The sequence below is a fragment of the Misgurnus anguillicaudatus genome, chromosome 21 (assembly GCF_027580225.2).
Source record: "Misgurnus anguillicaudatus chromosome 21, ASM2758022v2, whole genome shotgun sequence".
Lineage (NCBI taxonomy): Eukaryota > Metazoa > Chordata > Actinopteri > Cypriniformes > Cobitidae > Misgurnus > Misgurnus anguillicaudatus.
This window is the reverse complement of record NC_073357.2, coordinates 37,846,481-37,853,137: the sequence shown is the minus strand read 5'-3', so window position 1 is coordinate 37,853,137 and position 6,657 is coordinate 37,846,481.

The following is a 6,657-nucleotide window of genomic DNA, read 5'->3' as shown; positions in this document are numbered from 1 at the left end:
TGTTGAGCTTATTCTTTACTTGACTGTTATGTAAACAAAAGGCTTCTCAACTGTAACAAGACAAATGGCTGTTTTATCACAGTAGTATGAAAATAAAAAATACAAAATGAAACTTGACACATTGTTTTGCACATAATTTTGTTTACAAATCTTTGTTTCATCTTTGTTTTCAGAGTATTCACCCCTTGTAGGTTACTTTTCAAGTGGTTAAATTATCTTTTATGGTTATCTTTAGCAAATTTGTAGCTGTAATTCATAACTACATATGCATTTTTTGTATTGTTTTTGAGAGTACAGCTCAAATCATTAAAACAATGAACAGTAAAGGACACCTAACTTACACATACCTAAACATTTCAGATTGTCAGAGCTCCAGTGGTATAAAGTAAAGTATATTGTACTTTTCACCTCACTTACATTTCAAATTTCAAAAAGTCTTTTTTACCTTTAAAGGGACACTCCGCTTTTTGATTTTTACTGTTTTGGAATCCATTCAGCTGATCCCCGGGTCTGGCGCTACCACTTTTAGAATAGCTTAGAACAATCCATTGAATCTGATTAAACACGCACTGCCCGAAAATAGTCCCCTGCCATTGAAAGTTACTAAGAGGACTATTTTCGGCTGCTGCGTAATATCATTGGGCCTCCTGCAGCCATGTTACAGCAGCAAAATCCTTGATTATTATGCCAGAATGAGAGTATAGTTCCTAGACCTACCTAGAAAATTGCAACTTTTAATTTTCCATCGGCCTTAAGACATGATGTAACTAAAAGTCAAGTTTTAAATAGGAAAAATATCAACTCTTTGGTTATTTTTTAGCGTAATGTTAATGGTCTAATCAGATTCAATGGATATGCTAAAAGTGGTAGCGTCTGATCTGGAGATCGGCCGAATGGATTCCGAAACGGTAAAAATCAAATGTTTAAGTCTAGGAGAGCTGGAACATGAACATGTATTATTAAGTATTATTAAATGTAATTTAATATGAATTGTAGTAAAATAAAAAAGTTCAATACTATTAAGTCCGTTGCATTCTCTTTCCTATTTTCTTACCATTTTCGCGTCGGTTTAGGGTTAGATTTACATAATGACATCCCTACCCAAACCTAACCCTAACCCCAACGCCAGGTGATAACTGTTTAATTTCGCGTACCTAATAGTATTGAAGTCCCCAGTTCGTCAAAAAATGACGCGAAAGGTATACCCTCCGCGTCAACATATTGACGCATGGTCAAGTGTCGTCAAATATTGACGCCATGGGGTGAGACTGTGTTGACCTACTCGCTAAGAAATTATATGTAGTTCTTCTTTATTTGCAAAAGCATGAGTCTTCCTCTATAAAAGCTAACAGTCCAGTTTGTTTTTTGACAGACTTAAAGGAGACATATCATGAAAATCAGACTTTTTCCATGTTTAAGTGCTATAATTGGGTCCCCAGTACTTCTATCAAGCTAGAAAATCAACCCAGTAACTTAGTTTTGGTAAACCATTCTCTGCAAGCATGTGAAAAAATAGGTAATTGAAATTTGGCTCCCCTTGTGATGTCAGAAGGGGATCTTGTTAAAATAATACCACCCCTTAATCTGCACTATCCAACCACAGCACTAGCATTTAGTGCAGAGATCAGCTCATTTGCATGTTATCTGACACACACAAAGACATAACATTTTTGCTCACACCTACAAAGTGGCAATTTTAACATGCATAATAAATTATCTTTATGGTATTTTGAGCTAAAACTTCACATACGTACTCTGGGGACACCAAAGATTTACATCTTAAAAAGTCTTGTAAAATGTCCTCTTTAATCAAGTAACGTGACACTGCTGAGCACACTATAGAAACAAACTACATTCAGTCTCCCTCTTCTTAGCTTCAGTCAGTTGAATGTACTTCGATACTCTCGCATAGACTGCTTGCTTGAATCACGACTATGGACAAGTTACTCCAAGATAAACACACCAGAAATCACTACTTGCTATCCAAGTACCCTTCCACCCAATCTACCAAAGCCTCTGCTCAAAACACGTGTGATAATCTCTCATCAGTGTGTTATGGCTCTCTGTCAGTCTAAGCATCACAGGTATGCACATGCACATGCACATACACATATGCTACTAGTTACAATGCACAAACTTATGCACACAATGAAGTGTATGCTAAGCATACTATGCTTGAAGACCCCGAAACAGACATCCACAGGCCTAGGCTCGCGCTTTCAGAACTGTTAAAAAAGAACGACGAAACTAGTCCACAATTTTATCAAGCATTTTAAAACAGTGTACATGAGAGATGAGATTTTAAACTCCGCTTGAGTTTGCCAGTGTGTGGTTTCTATTTTTTGTCCTGTATGTTTTCTTTCTCTTCACATAAACACATAAGCCCTCAGACTGTCTCCTTTCAAAATTGGTCCTGTCTGTCTCTCTCTCTCACACACACAAAACACACACAAATATACATTACACACATGCATGTGCATATTAAAAACAGCCCAAAGGAACATGTTTCCCATTTCACTGTAAACTTGTTGTGGTGTTGCTAATAGTGCGAAAGATGTCACACATTGTGAGTGCGATGCTAATAAATCACAAGCACTGGTTTATATTACTCTTCAAAGCTCAGTCAGAGGAATATGTACAGAGCTATAATGGGTGTGGTACAGTACGTGTGGGATATATTGAGGTGGATTATAAGTTTGAAATCAAATCCAGTCTACAGTGTCATGACTGCAGAATGTACTTGCGGTAACGTGGAATTTCCTGTCTCACCCTAAAAAAAAACACTTTCTGAGTCAGCCGTATATATATCCAGGTAATTTACCTGCTTATTGTGATGTCAGGGGATTTGTTTTGACAGATGTTAAGCACGTAATCAATCATGCTTATCCTTTATCTTAGGGTATGGTAGTCATCCTTTCATCATTAGAAACCTATTCATTGTTATTCATCGCATGCATTGCAATGAATTTGCCACTCATTTCCTTGTATAAGTGCATGGCTGGATCATTGTGCTTTGCTTTGCGTTGAACTGTACCGTGTGTGAACGTGACCAGATGAGGTTCAGCTTAAGAAGGTCATGCCAACACAATCAGGGTCCAGTATGTACTGTACGTATACCCTGAAAGACGACACCTGTTATTCCTCAGGAATGTTTCCAGGAGCCTACACACTTACAGTCAACCTCCCTCTCTCATTTTTGCACTTAGCGGATAAGATACGGTAGTCAGTGAGCTGTAAAACTAGACCATTGAACCTAACAGGGACTCAGATTGTGCTGTGGACTTTATACACAACGGGCATTCTTTTATGCATGTCTTATATCTCTCGTTTCCTGAGGTTCGTTCCTGAGTCCAAAACCAAAGTTTGATAATGATAATGTATCACCAGCTATTATGCCGAGTGTGTGTCTGATAGAGTTGACCTACTGATGGTTTGTTCTTAAACCTGCGTTTTGTAGTCAAGCATGCATGCTATCCTTTCCTGGATGTTTCAAATGGCAAAACTACAAAAACATGAGCGTGATTTTGCACCATTGCATTGTGAGAACGCAACACCGCTGGCAGTGAATGATGAAGTGCACCTGCAGCTTATACAGTATCATCACTGCTGTCATAAATCCACTATTGCATCTGCTGTGAGACTGGTTCCTTCCTTTACATGTACAGCCAGTATTCCAGGACGCTTTACATTCCAGCTGCAGACATTATACGTTACAAACAATTTTAAGCAAACTTTTTTAAAGTTCAAGGTGTACATTTTTGCAGCTATTCCACAGAAATACCATATTTGTTTCCTTTTAGTTTTCTTAAAGGGGCCATGTCATAAGACTTTTTTAAGATTTAAAATAAGTCTTTGGTGTCCCCAGAGTACACAAGTACGTTTTAGCTAAAATACCATATAGATAATTTATGATAACATGTTAAAATTGACACTTTGTAGGTGTGAGCAAAAATGTGCCGATTTGGGTGTGTCCTTTAAAAAGCAAATGTGCTAATGAAATTCAAACACTGATTGCAATGATGGTGATTCAACTCAATTATTTTTTCTCTCTCTCTTTCTCTCTGCACTAAGGCTGTGCCGTGGTTGGGTAGTGCAGATTAAGGGGCGGTATTATTATAATAAGATCTCTTTTTGACATCATAAGGAGATCCAAATTTCAATTATTTAAAAAAAATACTTTGCTGCAATAGTTAGGAAAAATCAACTTAATTTTATAAGTTATAACAACACATCTTTAGTCAAGATAAATAATAGTAAGTTGAAATGACAACATTTTTTAAGGCAGCAAAGTATTTTTTACAGTGCAGAGAATGGTTTACCAAAATTTGATGGGTTTGATCTTTTTCACATCTTCTAGGTTGATAGAAACACTGGGAACCCAATTATAGAACTTAAACATGGAAAAAGTCAGATTTTCATGCCATGGCCCCTTTAAAAACTAAAGAACATTTTCCACTACAAAGAATCATGTGTGGCATCCAATATTCTATGTCTTATATGAAACCACCCTGATAAGGAACTATTCGCCCCTTTATTTTTTTTAAGCATTGTGTCTTTTTTAGGATGCATATTGTAAAGTGAGTGTACTATAGACACAGAGCCGGATTAAACCAACTGAAACTATTTACATTGCATCATTTGATGACATATTGGGCCCCTTAGCAGAATGAAGTGCTATAATGCAATAACCTTTAACTTAAAGAAACTCTTCATTTAAATGGATGCGCTGTGTAAATCAACACTGAGTGAATGCAGGTGAAGGAGTACAGGCAATCGAGACTATTTGTGTAATGTTCCTGTATGTTCCTTGATAGTGCATGGCGTAAGCGGTGCAAAGGTCAAGGGTTTAATTTCCAAGAATAAACAAATATTGATAAAAATACCTTGAATGAGCATTGGATAAAAGTCTCTGCCAAATATGGAAATGTAGTTGTAAACCTATATCACATTTTCAGATTAAAATAATCAACCCATTCTCATGAAGTGCGTATAAATGGCACATTATGTGAAAAGTCATGTAATGTTACATATGCCAAATTATAAATTCCAATTTTGCTTGCATATGACATGTCAGCCCTTTCTGTTCCCCTAATACAGCGCATCTTTTCAAGTCTTTTTATGTAATGGTTTCTGATTTTACGTTTGTTTTTTAACCATTGTAGCTTGGAGTTGTATTTGTTACTAATCAAAGAATCAAATTTTAACATTTACTATCATGTTCTTTGGCACATTTTCAAATATGCTGTGAAAAAAATTCATTTATGCCATCTCAAGAGCATGGTGTTATTAAAACAAAAAAATATTCTACACAATTCTAAAATGTAAAAGGTGCCGAAGAATGCATTGTAATAATTTATAATAAACCAGCATGTTTAATTCAAGTCTGTTGAACGCTTGAATCTGATTGGCTGAATAACGTTCTAAGGTGTGCAATTCTTTTCTGGGAGACGCACAGCGAACGTATGGGCAGCTCTCTTTATTACAGTTCCATACACTTTGCACAATTAACTGCAATAACAGACTAAAAAAAACAACATAAAAGACGATTTTCCGAGGCAATAACAGCGCTGTTTAGAGATGCACAGAGGTAGCCTCATTTACACAATCTCTCTCTCTCTCTCTCTCTCTCTCTCTCTCTCTCTCTCTCTCTTATTTGTTCTCCCTCTTTCTCTTTCTTCTCTCTGTGTCTCTCGCTCTCTTTCTAATAACTTCATTAATAACTGTATAAGAATGCTATCAACGGCTTAAGCCTCCATTGCCAGCTTTAAAATGAGCCATTGGATGAGATGCGAAAGAAAAAGTCCTACTCACAATAGCGATTTAAGTACAAAAACTGGACGAATCCCTTTAATGTGATCAATGTCTTGAGGTGTGGTAACCGTAGTATAAGGAGAATAATTGACGCTTATACTTCGAGTCGTGGCCGCATCACCACCTCGGGTGTGCATTATTTTTCTAATAATTCAACGCCCCATCAATTATTCCTTACATGTTAAATTGTTCTGTGATATCTAGATCAAAGGTATGTGGCTTTATTTGTCATGTGTCTTCAGGTCTCAGTTTCTTAAGTCATAGTGATAGGATCATGGCAGTCTGTGTGAAGGCACTGGCTTTGTTTATACAGGCCATGTGCCTTCTGTCTCGTCTCCTGACCCTGCCCTGACTTGCTCCCCTATTTAATGCCCTTGTGTTTGCTGTCCTGTGCTCGTTTGATTTGTAAATGTACCACGTCTTTGGAAAGACCTTGTCCTCGTAGTCATTTTAAAAACTCTGTCTAGTCTAGTTAAGTGTATCGTTGTTAAGTTTTAGTCAAGTTTATTGCTAAGTCTTCTATGAAGATAGTCAAGTCTGTTTGGTGTTTTGTTTATATGATATTGTTGTTTTGCCCCCTCGTGGGTCTTTGTTTTCTTGTGTTTGTCAAATAAAACCTTGTTTAGTGTTCATTCAAGCCTGCGCTTCGGGTTTGTCTCCTGGTAAATCATGACATTATTAAGTGCAAAAAATATCCATAGAAGGTTTTATATGTCCATTTACTCTAAGATTTGCCTTTTCAATGAAATAGCCTATTACCTTATTTGAATGGATCATGAATAATAATGTTGAGCGCTGCTCTGATTGGCTGTTTTGTATAGCAGCTCCTTTCAGTAGCTGTTTGTG